This window comes from Choloepus didactylus, chromosome 4, assembly GCF_015220235.1.
Source record: "Choloepus didactylus isolate mChoDid1 chromosome 4, mChoDid1.pri, whole genome shotgun sequence".
NCBI lineage: Eukaryota > Metazoa > Chordata > Mammalia > Pilosa > Megalonychidae > Choloepus > Choloepus didactylus.
In genome coordinates, this window is record NC_051310.1 from 136,671,332 (window position 1) to 136,683,846 (window position 12,515).

General features: G+C 37.5%; 1 protein-coding gene across 2 annotated transcripts in view; it reads right to left on the reverse strand.

The window, feature by feature from the left end:
- Positions 1–12,196, reverse strand: part of CTDSPL2 (CTD small phosphatase like 2) — a 125,801-nt gene extending 113,605 nt beyond the window's left edge. For both annotated transcript variants that reach the window (XM_037834101.1, XM_037834102.1), the window contains exon 1: positions 11,645–12,196. The gene's annotated coding sequence lies outside the window, so the exon portion shown is untranslated. The remainder of the gene's footprint in view (positions 1–11,644) is intronic.
- Between the last annotated feature and the right edge of the window lie 319 nt (positions 12,197–12,515).

Below are 12,515 nucleotides of genomic sequence, written 5' to 3' on the forward strand. Positions count from 1 at the left end.
GTATAAAATCTATATATCTCCATCTAATCTCATTTTCCACTAGTGGTAGTGTATGTAAAGGTTTCCAGTAAGGTGAGAGAAGGATCTGGAGTGGGAAAAGAAAATCCCTTTTATTTTTTTTTTCCTTTATAACAAACTGTGAACAAGGGGTGGAATAGAAAAAGGACAGCAAAAAAGGATAGAAGTTGCTCTACAAATACCTCCTTTTAATATTCATTCCTTATAAGAAATGACAAAATAAACTCTAGACAAAATGATGGATTGTTAGGTGCACAAAATACTGAAATATTTCATCCTAAATTCTAGATTGAAAAATTCACAACACACCCGTTTTTCTGGCATTTCATAAAAGGAAAGGTAATGTAGGGATAAGTGGAATTGGGAGAAAGAAAGTGGATCTGGAAATGAGGACAAAAATCACAGAGTAACAGCAGACCTCAAAACAGTTTAGGGAAAGCCACATGTTCAGGGAAGGCAAGAAAGCAACCTGGGGGGCAAGTTGAGAATTATTCTCCTTCTCCACTTTGAATCTAGCCAATCTGAACCCTACCCCTTTAGTTTAAACCAAGAAGGCAAGGGAGATTACCACAAACAACCCAAGGCTAAGGAAGTTTTGACAAAGTCTGACAAAAGGCAGAAAACTCCTATGACCAATCAGAATTTTGCTTAAAGATCCATTCTTATACATTAATTGGGTTCTGCCTAAGCTGAAGATAGTCTAACACACACACACAAAAATTGAATAAACTATAAAATCAAACTTTTCTTGAACCCATGAGAGAGCTGAGGTCTCAGGGCAACCAAGTAACCCCAAATCCAAAAAAGGACACCCAGAAGAAAGAAGATGGAAGTAAGTAAAAAGAATTCCTCTAAACCTGTCAATAAACTGTAAAAGCAAAGTGTGGACTAGCATGGGTGCATAGAACACCCAGGAGCCCTAGACACAAGTCACATGGAGAATTCAAACCCATTCAGAAAATCTTTTGCACAGACCTCCACCAGGTGTTCGCAATAAAGAGTGGGACGCTAACACTAGAGAGAGCATTCCTTTGTGCAGTGCACAGCTGGAGGAGAGGAGATGCCTCCACTATGGGAAAAATACAAAGCCCCAACTAGATTCTTCTCCCCAAAGGAACAAAAACTTTAAACTGCTGAGGGAGAGGTAGCAAGCCCAGTCACCACTAGGTCACAGTTCACCTGACATCATTCTAACTGGGGAAAGGGTAAAAGGAAAAAAATGCTCTACCACTAGGAGAGGGGCAAGAACAGTTGGGCCCAAGATCTTACACCAATGCCATTAGAAATCTCCTACCCCTGAGGCAAGGCAGGAAACTCTTCAGCACAAGACCTGCAAAGAAAAAAAGGCATAGTTTGGCTGCCACAGGGAGGAGGAATTGCTGAGAGAGCCCCACCTCTGATGCCCAGGAGCAAAAGGCCTAAGACTAAGACTGGAACAGAACAGAGATCACCAGGCTAACAAGCACCAAGTACCAAATAACAGCAGTCTACTGCCGGGAGAGGGGCAGGAGCATCTACAGAAATTACCCATTGAGGCACAAGCATACAGGGAAAGCCTAAATGTTGAGGATAGATCAGATTCACAAGCACCCTCTCACACCCCAACCCTCAGCCTAAGCATAAAGTTAACACCAGAGAAATTTGAAACCAATGGTTCACTTAAGGTACCCTTTGCAACAAGAAAACTCAGCTCAACTCCTGATCACACTGACTCAACTCCCTACACTAAAGGCCAAATTACGCAATTTTTCAGGTATAAATATTAATTACCCCAGCCTTTACTGACCTATTCATGAAATCTGTCATCAAATAAAAAATTATCAAACAGCAAAAAGAAAGACAGTACTGTTAAAGAAACACAGCAATCAACAGAAATAGAAGTCAATGAAATTGAAAATAGGAAAGAAAAAAAAAAAGAAACCAAAAATTAAAAAAAATAAATAAAATGGTTAAACCTCTAGCAAATCCGAGAAAAAGGGGTAGAAGATACAACCAACATCAGGAATGAAAAATGGTACATCACTACAGATCCTATAGATATTAGACGAGCCAATGGAATCTTATAAACTCTATGCCCGTGCATTCAATAATTTAGATGAAATGGTCAAATTTCAAAGAAATATAAACTACAAAAGTTTGTGCAACTTACCCTTGGGAAGACGGTTGCTGCAAAGGAGAGGCTAGGCCTCCCTATGGTTGTGCCTAAGAGCCTCCTCCCGAATGCCTCTTTGTTGCTCAGATGTGGCCCTGTCTCTCTAGCTAAGCCAACTTGAAAGGTGAAATCACTGCCCTCCCCTCTACGTGGGATCAGACACCCAGGGGAGTGAATCTCCCTGGCAACGTGGAATACGACTCCCAGGGAGGAATGTAGACCTGGCATCGTGGGACGGAGAACATCTTCTTGACCAAAAGGGGGATGTGAAAGGAAATGAAATAAGCTTCAGTGGCAGAGAGATTCCAAAAGGAGCCGAGAGGTCACTCTGGTGGGCACTCTTATGCACACTTTAGACAACCCTTTTTAGGTTCTAAAGAATTGGGGTAGCTAGCTGGTGGTGGATACCTGAAACTATCAAACTACAACCCAGAACCCATGAATCTCGAAGACAGTTGTATAAAAATGTAGCTTATGAGGGGTGACAATGGGATTGGGAAAGCCATAAGGACCACACTCCACTTTGTCTAGTTTATGGATGGATGAGTAGAAAAATAGGGGAAGGAAACAAACAGACAAAGGTACCCAGTGTTCTTTTTTACTTCAATTGCTCTTTTTCACTCTAATTATTATTCTTGTTATTTTTGTGTGTGTGCTAATGAAGGTGTCAGGGATTGATTTAGGTGATGAATGTACAACTATGTAATGGTACTGTAAACAATCGAAAGTACGATTTGTTTTGTATGACTGCGTGGTATGTGAATATATCTCAATAAAATGAAGATTAAAAAATAAAAAAAAGATTAGAATAACATTTTGTTACATTGCCTGAGCATGAGTATAATTTGTAAGCCATGAGATATTTGAATGGTAATAAAAAAAAATAAATCTTAAAAAAAAAAAAAAAAAGTTTGTGCAAGAATAGAAAATTTGAACAGCCCTTTATCTACTAAAAATTTTGAAATCATAGAAAAAATTCCAACAAAGAGTACTCCAGGCCCTAACGGCTTTGCTAGAGAATCCTACCAACAATACCAGTCTATACAAACACTTCCAAGAAATAGAAGAGAAGGGACATTTCCCAACTCATTTCAGGAGGCCAGAATTACACCAATACTAAAACCAGACAAAGACAATACATTTTAACTGAGTCAAGTACTTGCCAGAAATTGCCTACATAACAACTGCAATAACCTAATTTTGTTACATAAAGTTAAAATATAAAGGGAAGGGTTTCAAACATATACATAGAGCCTCACCCTGGTAATTTAAGCTTTTATGTTAGAATTTAACACATCCCCTAGGTTCTTCTGGGCTCCTTAACTAGAAAAGTTCTTTTCATTACTCTTATAAGAAAATAAATAAGACTGGGAAATGAGTACCCTTAGGAAATGAATTAATTACTAATGAATGAAAATGATACAATTTAAATAGATTACATAAAAAAACAAACATAATAACGGGTGTGACAATATTTTAAGCCTCAGAATTCATGACATTGAAAACAAAAGCATATAATGTAAAACATACTCACTTTTTCAATGTTTAAATGAGATCTCATTTTAGGAATACAAAAAGTTAACTGCCCAGTAACCTAAAACTGAGCAAAGCAATTTACTTAATGAAGCTCAGCTAAAAGGTAGGATCAGGAGGAAAAATAAGAGTCTTCTAAATGCTCATTATAAACTGCAACATAAATTCTGCTAGCTTCTCTGACTACCACCTCTGAATTTCGGACTCTCATTTGACAGTGTTCTCAGCACTTTCACTTAGCAACTGAAATTCAACTTACCCAAAAGGGAATTCAATTTCTCCATCCCACCACCACAACCAAACCTGCTTTTCCTAGTTTATTTTTTCTACTTTAATGCTACCACACCTACCTAGTCAACCAAGGCAGAAACTTAGAAACCATACTAAACATTCTAGTCATTCTTCCTCACCCTCATCCACTACAATCACCAAACCCTAAGGATTTTACCTCCAAATATTTCTCAAGTTCTTGTCCCCTTTAAATCCATCCTCTGCACTGCACAAATCTGACTGCTCTCCTCACCAGGTTTTCCACGCATCACCTTCAAAAAAAAAGATTAAATTCCCTAGCATTGTATACAAAACCCTACAAGACCTATCTCTCCAGCCTTTTTTTTTTCCATGACTATTTACTGCTTCATCCTTTTGCACTCTGGAAATAATGTTTCCTGCCCATACTATGCTATATCAAGCTTCTGCTCTTTCTTTATTTCAAACATCTTTTCCTTCAACAAATTCTTATCCTTATCCTTTAAATGCAACCCAAGTATCAAGCACCCCAGTAAGTTAAGAAACCACTTCCACCTCCCAAGCTGTTGTAAACCCTGCATTTATCTCTACCTTGACTCTTCATAAATCATATTGAAATAATCTGTTTATGTATCTTTATTTGCACTAGACTGCAATAGCCTTAAAGGCAGAGATCTGACATGTAACTCCAGTATCTTGGCCCACAGGATAACTCAAATCTTTATTGAACTGGATCACAATTTTTCTCATTTCCCTCAAAGAGACCAGAGAAGAGGGGGAGTGGAGGATGGCCACTGAAACACAAACAACCCTCACTTGCTCACAAAAAGGGACCTATAAATAAAGCAAAAACAAAAAACAAAAAACAAAAAACAAAACACACAAAAAAAACAAAAGTTCCTTCCTCATAAGATATTCTTCCTCTACACAAAATCTCTGATCCCAAGCAATAGCTGAGGCAAACCAACTACAGTTTGTATAGATTATAATAACGATACAAGCAAAAATGCAATTGATAATTTGCTGTTGAGGTCCTGAGTGCAGAAATTTCAATTAAACCACATGAAGACAGGATAAACAGCATACACATACTGGAAGGACTCAATAAATTACCTAGGACTAACCTAATGTGCCCTCTTTCACACAAATATGTTTCATGAATATAGGAGAGAAGTGGTATGCTGATGCATTACACATGAAGAGGAAAACAAAAGTAGGTAAGAAATATTAATAAAAATTATTTAAAAAGATCATACATAAAACTGTAAAGACGAGAAAGTCAAGTTATTCCCATAAAATTTAAGTATATACAAACTATAAATTGGCTATATAAAAAATAATACATTCATCCTAGGTTCTGGAGTAGGACCCAGAAGGAGTTATCAGAGGAATGACCTCTGGGTTAGGAATCAGAAACTCAAGTTCAGTCCTGAATCTATCATTAATCAGCTGTGTAACACTGCTTAAGTCATGTAATCATTCTAGCAATTAATCACCTCAACAGTAAAAAGAAGTTACTGGACATCACATCTGTGTATTTCGATACATGTAAATCTTACCTAGAAATAAAAAAGAGCTGCTAAAATAGGAAACATATTAATTAATTTGCACTAGTTTCATCCTTCTAACACAGACAAATCTTGTGCATCCTAAGACAAACATTTACTAAATATTAAGTCTTCAGAATGGTTCTTCACCGATAAAACAAAGAAGTTATTGGACTAGATGACCCCTTTGGTCTCCTCTAACTCTAAAATTCAATGGATCTCTTAATTTATACTCTACCTTACAAATGGTATCATTTCTAAACTTATATTAAACTCATTCATGCAAGAAAAATCTGAAAGTCTCTGCCTTAGTTGACACCAAATGATATTTTCAAAAGTGGCAGCATCTGTCTTCACTGAGTCTCTATTTCTAGTCTGACTAATCTGGAATCAACAGCTTCAGGTACTGCACCTGTCCACTTTTACACCCCACTATTTCCCTAAGCCTTCATTAAATGACTTCAGAAAAGGATGAGATTTCTCTGTCCTCTCCCACTTATCATGTAATAAAAATCAAAAGCCAACCAGGATAGAAGGTATCAGTAGAAGAATATTATATAAAGCATCAACTCCAAAACCAGATTATTTTTATCCCCTTCCAAAGAAAGTGTGTGATAAAGACAGGTGGTCTTTTTGAGTCATCATTCCTTTCCATGTTGACTTTCTCTTTTTTTAACCACCTAATACAGCATTCTTTAGAAACTACTAAATATAATAAACTTGCAATCAAAAACATTTATCAAAATTATATGGATTATACCAAAAATAAGAAGTGCTAAAGTAAACTGATAAAATTATGGAGTTTTTTCCTCCTTAAAAAGTTTTCTTCAATGAACAAAAAAAGAAAGCTTTCTCTGAAACAATGATCAATTTATTTCCTTTGCAGAAACAAAAAGATAGATTACTGATGACTAAAAAGCTCTCTGAAAATATGAACTGATTTTAAAAAGACAGCATTATTCAGTTTGTTGATCAGTGAAAACGTCTAGTAAGGAAGGCACAGTCATTTACATACATGTTTTTAAACGCCACCATTAGCTCCCCAACTTAAAACATATATTCTTAGCAGAAATACCATTAGGGCAAAATCAGTACTTATATTTCTTTAATCCAAGTTGTAAAAGGACAATAATTTGGAGATTACTTTAATTCTTACCTACCTCAACTAAATATGATTTAAGCATCTTGTAAAAATCTCTCTTACATGTGAGAAAATTTTTATCAATATGACCTTATAACACCATGCTTTATTTAGAAGGAATATACTTTATGAATTCATAAGAACTGAGTAGTGAGTATCATAGTTCATTTATTTTTCTCAAGAAGCTCATAGCAAACTTGATACTCCCAGGCTATCACTTCTCTCCTACTACCCCTTCTATGGAATATGCCAACACATACACATTTTAAAATTTACTGGGGTTACCTATGAGCTAACTCTAAAGATTAAAAAAGAGAACTTAATTTGGGCAGAACTTTTCTATGAGTGCATTTTATTTAAATAGTTCTCACCATAATTGAGCAAGGGCAGAGATGTAACCACTTATTTTTATGCCTTTGTTTAAAATTTTCTATTTGAAAGATATTAATTTTATATTAAACCTACTCACAGGTTGCTGAAACCGTCAGAACACATTAATTTGATAGTAAGAAAATAACCAATGAGATATTGACAAACAGGAAAAATTGTTATTAACTAAAATCTTTAAAATCAGGAAGAAAAACATCATGGCCTTTGCCCAAAATAAATTTGCATTGAGTATCTGAAATAATTTCTCACTATTCTTATACTTTATAGGCAGCTATACTTACAGCTACTTTATAGGTAGTCTATAAAGGAAAAACTAATGATCATGATATAGACAACGTGGGAGATAGGAGAAAGACAAAGAGATGGTTTATGAAGAGTGAATTTTTTATTTAAATTACCAAAGATTAGGTATAATAATAATTCTCTAACAGAAGTACTCTCTTATTTGCTACTATTTAAAAAAGGGTATATTTTCAATGGGGGGGGATACATAATGTTTGAAATGTGATTGTGCATATTTTTCAAATAATTTTTACCCATACACCAGATAATTAAAGGATGATATAATATCTTAATTTAATAAAATATACCAAAGCTGATACTTGTGAGGTCAATAAGAGGTTAATCATTTTCAACTCAAGAGGATAATCACACGTTTAGAAAATACTAGGAAGACAGTAATTATTACCAAAACAAATAATCATAGTTTTTCTCAATTAAGATGTTTATGCATTCTGGATATTTTTAACAAATAATGCACATATTTTTAGTGCCAACTTGGCTAAGTTATGGTGTCCAGTTGTTTGATCAACCAAGTGCTGGTCTGAGTATTACTATAAGGATGTTTAGTGGATTTAAGTCATCAGTAAGTTGACTGTTAAGTCATTCAGTAAACTGATAGCATTTATGTCTGATTACATCTACAATCAACTAAAAAGATTGCCTTCAGCAATAAGAGATGTCTCATCCAATCTGCTTAAGGCTTTAAGGGGAGAACTGATGACATCAATAGTCAGAAGAATTATTTCCATCTATACTTCAGCCATTCGCCTGGTGAATTCATCAAAACCTTCACTGGAGTTCCCAACTTGCAGCCTGCCCTATGAAATTTGGACTTGCCACTCCCCAGTCACATAAGCCAATTTCTATAATAAATCTCCCAATATTTACATACATATACACATGCATACATACACATAAACACACACATGTACATAGAACTCTAATACAGCTATTAGCAAGGTCTTAATCTTCCTCTTATTTACTTTTACAATTTCCCTGCTTTTTAAATTCCCAAACAATTTCTCAATACGTAAGTATTTAGTCAAAAGGAAGAAATCATTCTTCCTAAACTATAAAAGTTATCACTAGTGCCTTCCACCAGTATACTGTTTTATGTTTCTTTCAACCAAAGCAGTAAATACAGTTCCTAGCCCTAAAAATTATCATAGTTATGAAAGCCTGATTGCTAGAACTCCAAAACAAAGCACTGCTGATGACTCCTATTTAATCTAGATGTACTCCCTTTTCTTTGATCTCTCTAAATACAGGATCCTATGAATACCCCAAAATATAGGGTCCCTAATAGTTGCCCTACTGTAATCTTATGTTAAAGTTAAAAGCCTCTTTATAATAAATATTTTACCCCACTTTTTAATAGGATTTTACTGTTTTCATTCATTCTTTCTTAAAAATACCATACCAAAGGGGGGGCACACAGAAGAGGTAAAACAAACAATAACAGCTGGCCAAAACCATAAATCATATTTGTCTTTAATGCCATATGATTCTTCTTGGGACCAAACTAAGGATCTCATCTCTCATTGCTACAAGATTTGCCAGAATCCTATAGGGCCCCACGAGATCCAAGCTCCCCTACCATGCCTGTCTTCTCTATGCAATGCTCTTACATTCCACACCACTTCTGATCACAGCCAATGCATAAAAACTTACCTCTCCTATGTTCCATTGCCCCTTGAACTCTCCCCTGCTTGTGGTGTAAGTTTACTGGATAAACCAGACTTTGTTAATGTTGTCAACGAAGACAATAATCTAAAGTTTCTCTTCCAGAGAATGTGTGAATTTTAAACGAACATTTTGGAAAGAATTCCCTAACACATGGGAAAGATACAAATAAAGTTAGACTTTGGCAATTCTAATTATACCACATAGCTAACCATCTTATCTATCTGTAATGTAGGTCCAATTACAATTTAATACCGTTTAAATTAGAACTTAATGTAATCATACTATCAGTAGTGAATGTATGTCTGTCTGGTTTACATATATGCCTCATAACAAATGTCAAATAAGTAGAAACTAAAGCTACCATTGTATGGTTCTAACATAAATTCCACATCCATTAAATCTCCCCATCCACAAAACAAAGCAAATGACCTCCTGTAGCCAACCCAGTTAAGTATCTTTTTAACTTACCCATAAAAATCACTCAGAATGCACCATATATGAGGTCCATATTTGATATTTGTGACTTAAAGTGTCTTTCCTACTTTATGCTTTCACAATAACTTAGTAAAGAGTAAATATAATTAGATATTGCTTATTTCTAATACTGGCAAACCACTTTATTCTTTATCTCATGAATCTAAATCACAGACTCCTATGATTGAAATTATTTAGTACCATTTTACTCAATCTGAAATTAATTTTCTAGTTACAAGACTAGAGCCCAGTATATCCTTTCTGAACAACAGGTCCAAGTTTCTTCAACCAGCATTGGATTCTGTTATACAACAATCTTGTGATGAAACTTTCTCCAGAAATAACAAATATGGGATCAAGTGGATGAATTTGAGAAAGACAAAACTCCTCCAATTCTTAATTTCCTAACAGTGTATAAAGAACAACATTACTGGCTCAAATGGACTGCCCAAGAGACACTATGTGGAATGTTATATTGTAAAACATACCAATTCTATTTGGTATTTCTATTCAATCCTATTTAGAATTTCTACATAGCCTGCAAGTCCAGGAAAGTTATGGACTATACCACTTTCAGCTTTTACATTCTTTCAATCCATAATGAAAAGTGTTAAAAGGGCCCAGGTACTGAATGAATGGAGTGTTAAACAATGAGGACATTCTACAATGCTCACTCAGCTACCTGTAAACCAAATTTCATTAAAAACATTAATGGTTAGTAAAGCACCAAAAAAGGTAATTAAAATACAAATAATGCCTAGGAACCAACAGTTTATTTTAGATCCCTTTAAGCCACATATTTGGCCCCATTTTTAAACTAAATTGACTCAGCAAGTTTCCAACATGCCCCCAACCTCCACTTCCCTCCTCCTTTTCTGTTGGTCCTAAAAAGTTCAACTCAATCCTAAAAGAGGACTTCACATAAGAGCTACATTTTGCCGTGCCTTTCTTTATGACCCTGAGCAGAGTCTATGAAAGGAGGACTATAATGATATTTGTGTGTTCCTATTTATTACTGAAATTTAATCTTAATATCACCAAGAATTTCTCTGAGCTGGACCTAGAGAGCTGAGAGCTTTTGCATTACATCAATTGATATGTCATAAGAACCACACATTTTTTTATCTAACAATTTGGACCACAAAGTAAATTTTAAAACTTAGCAAACCCTGAGGAGATGGAATATAAGCAACGTACAATCTAAAAATTACACAGATAAATCTATCAAGTCATTAATTTGTATACCCATTTTGGGCAGTAATTTTAGTATTACCTTATTAGCATTAGAAAAATAATTTCCTGCCTTGGAGGAATACCTACTAAGTTAATTTCATTTTAAGATCGTAGGACATTTTACGAGCAGTATCTCTTCAGGAGTCCCTATGGTACTCCAAAGTGCTTAACATCATTCACACATCCAGCCACCACTTGGGTGAGAAGCAAATAAACACCATGTACTTATGTCATTATTTACCACTTACTTCTAGTCAAGAATGTAAAAGTGAATACCCATATGCGCCTTAATGCCCCAAAAAAGTGGAGAATACTAGGATCGTCGAGAGTCATTCTTAAACGAACACTACAGAAAGCAGAGGCCTTCCACATAGGCTGTTCTTGACTACTACACTTGATTAGGAAAAGTAACAATGTTAACTCAACATTTAACTGTCCAAAAACTACACAGAACTTAGTGAAATCTCTTCAAGACCCTCAAAAGATGTTTAAAAAACAGAGACAGAGAGCAAGCCCCCCCGCCGCAAGCACCCTACTAAAAATAAATACCCAAAACATCAAGTGGGCCAAGAAAGTTAGAAAGTTGGTCTTCTAACCCAATTACTGGGAGATACCACAGGATTTGGAACTACGAACACGAGATCGGGGTTAGGGGTGGGTAGCAAAGTGAAATCTAACCCCAGAAATCACAACATAGGCCGCAGCCTGAGAGCTGAAGCTGGCGGGAAGTGAGCAACCTTCCCGTTCCCAAGGGAAAGTCCAGAGAAGAGCGGCTCAACACAGTGGACTTACGAGGCGCCAATAGTGCATGCCTACCAGAACGCCAGAGCCGCTGGAGGACCCGGTTGAGAAGGGGAGGAGATCCCGGCAGCGGGCCCTGGAAGAGGAGGAGGACTGAGCTTGGGAGCAGCGGCAGTGTTTGGATGAGGGGAATTTTACCTAACTGTGACGACAGAGAAGTGTCCTCAAGCTCCGTCGATAGTCCCGACTGCGCAATGTCTGGTGTCTTTCCCGCTTAGCCCGTAGTAGCAACAGAACTAGCTCCTTCAGCCAGTCGCCATTTCCCGCCTACCGACCTGCTGCACCGCACGGACAGGGACCCGGATGGAAAGCGGCCTCTCCGCGCAGGCGCTTCGACTTCCTCCTCCCCCTCCCGCCACAATTCCGCGAGGTGGGAGGGAAGGAATGCGGACGGTCCCAGCGGCAAAATAAAACAAAACAAAACAAAAGACAGCTTTTGCTTCCGTGGAGAGCCTTGGAGTTCCTGCTGCTGGGAGAAATTCGAGAGTCCGAAATTCTGACAAAAATTGAACGCAGAGCCTTAGGACCGGAGGGAGTAACAAGGACAAAACCTTTTAGGATACACCAGGGCCCGGAGGATGTTTGTCCTTTAGGGGCCTCCGTAGCTGGCTGTGTAGTGTTCGCAGAGGGAGTAGGGAGTAAAGCGTTGGGAGTGGAGAGGCGGAGACCTGAAGGACGGTTTTTCCTCCTGCTGCTAACGGATCGGCTTAGGCAGAGCTGGGAGGGGGAGCGCACTTTCGCCCCGGAGGCGGGGCTTACGAACACGTCACGCGCACTGGCGCCAAAGGTTTAGTGACTGGGGCCGCGCCAGGTGGGTGGAGCCGGAGTGGGATAGGGCGGGGCTAACGGCTTGGCGTGCTGGCGGAGGTTAAGAGTGGGCGTCGTAACCTGAGGTTGAGAGAAGACGTTCGCCTTTTCTGGGATCTGGCCCCTGAGGGTCGTCTTTACAACTCACTAGCCTAGAAGGCATAGTAGTTGCTTGTAGGTCTGTCATGCAAATTCATGCCCC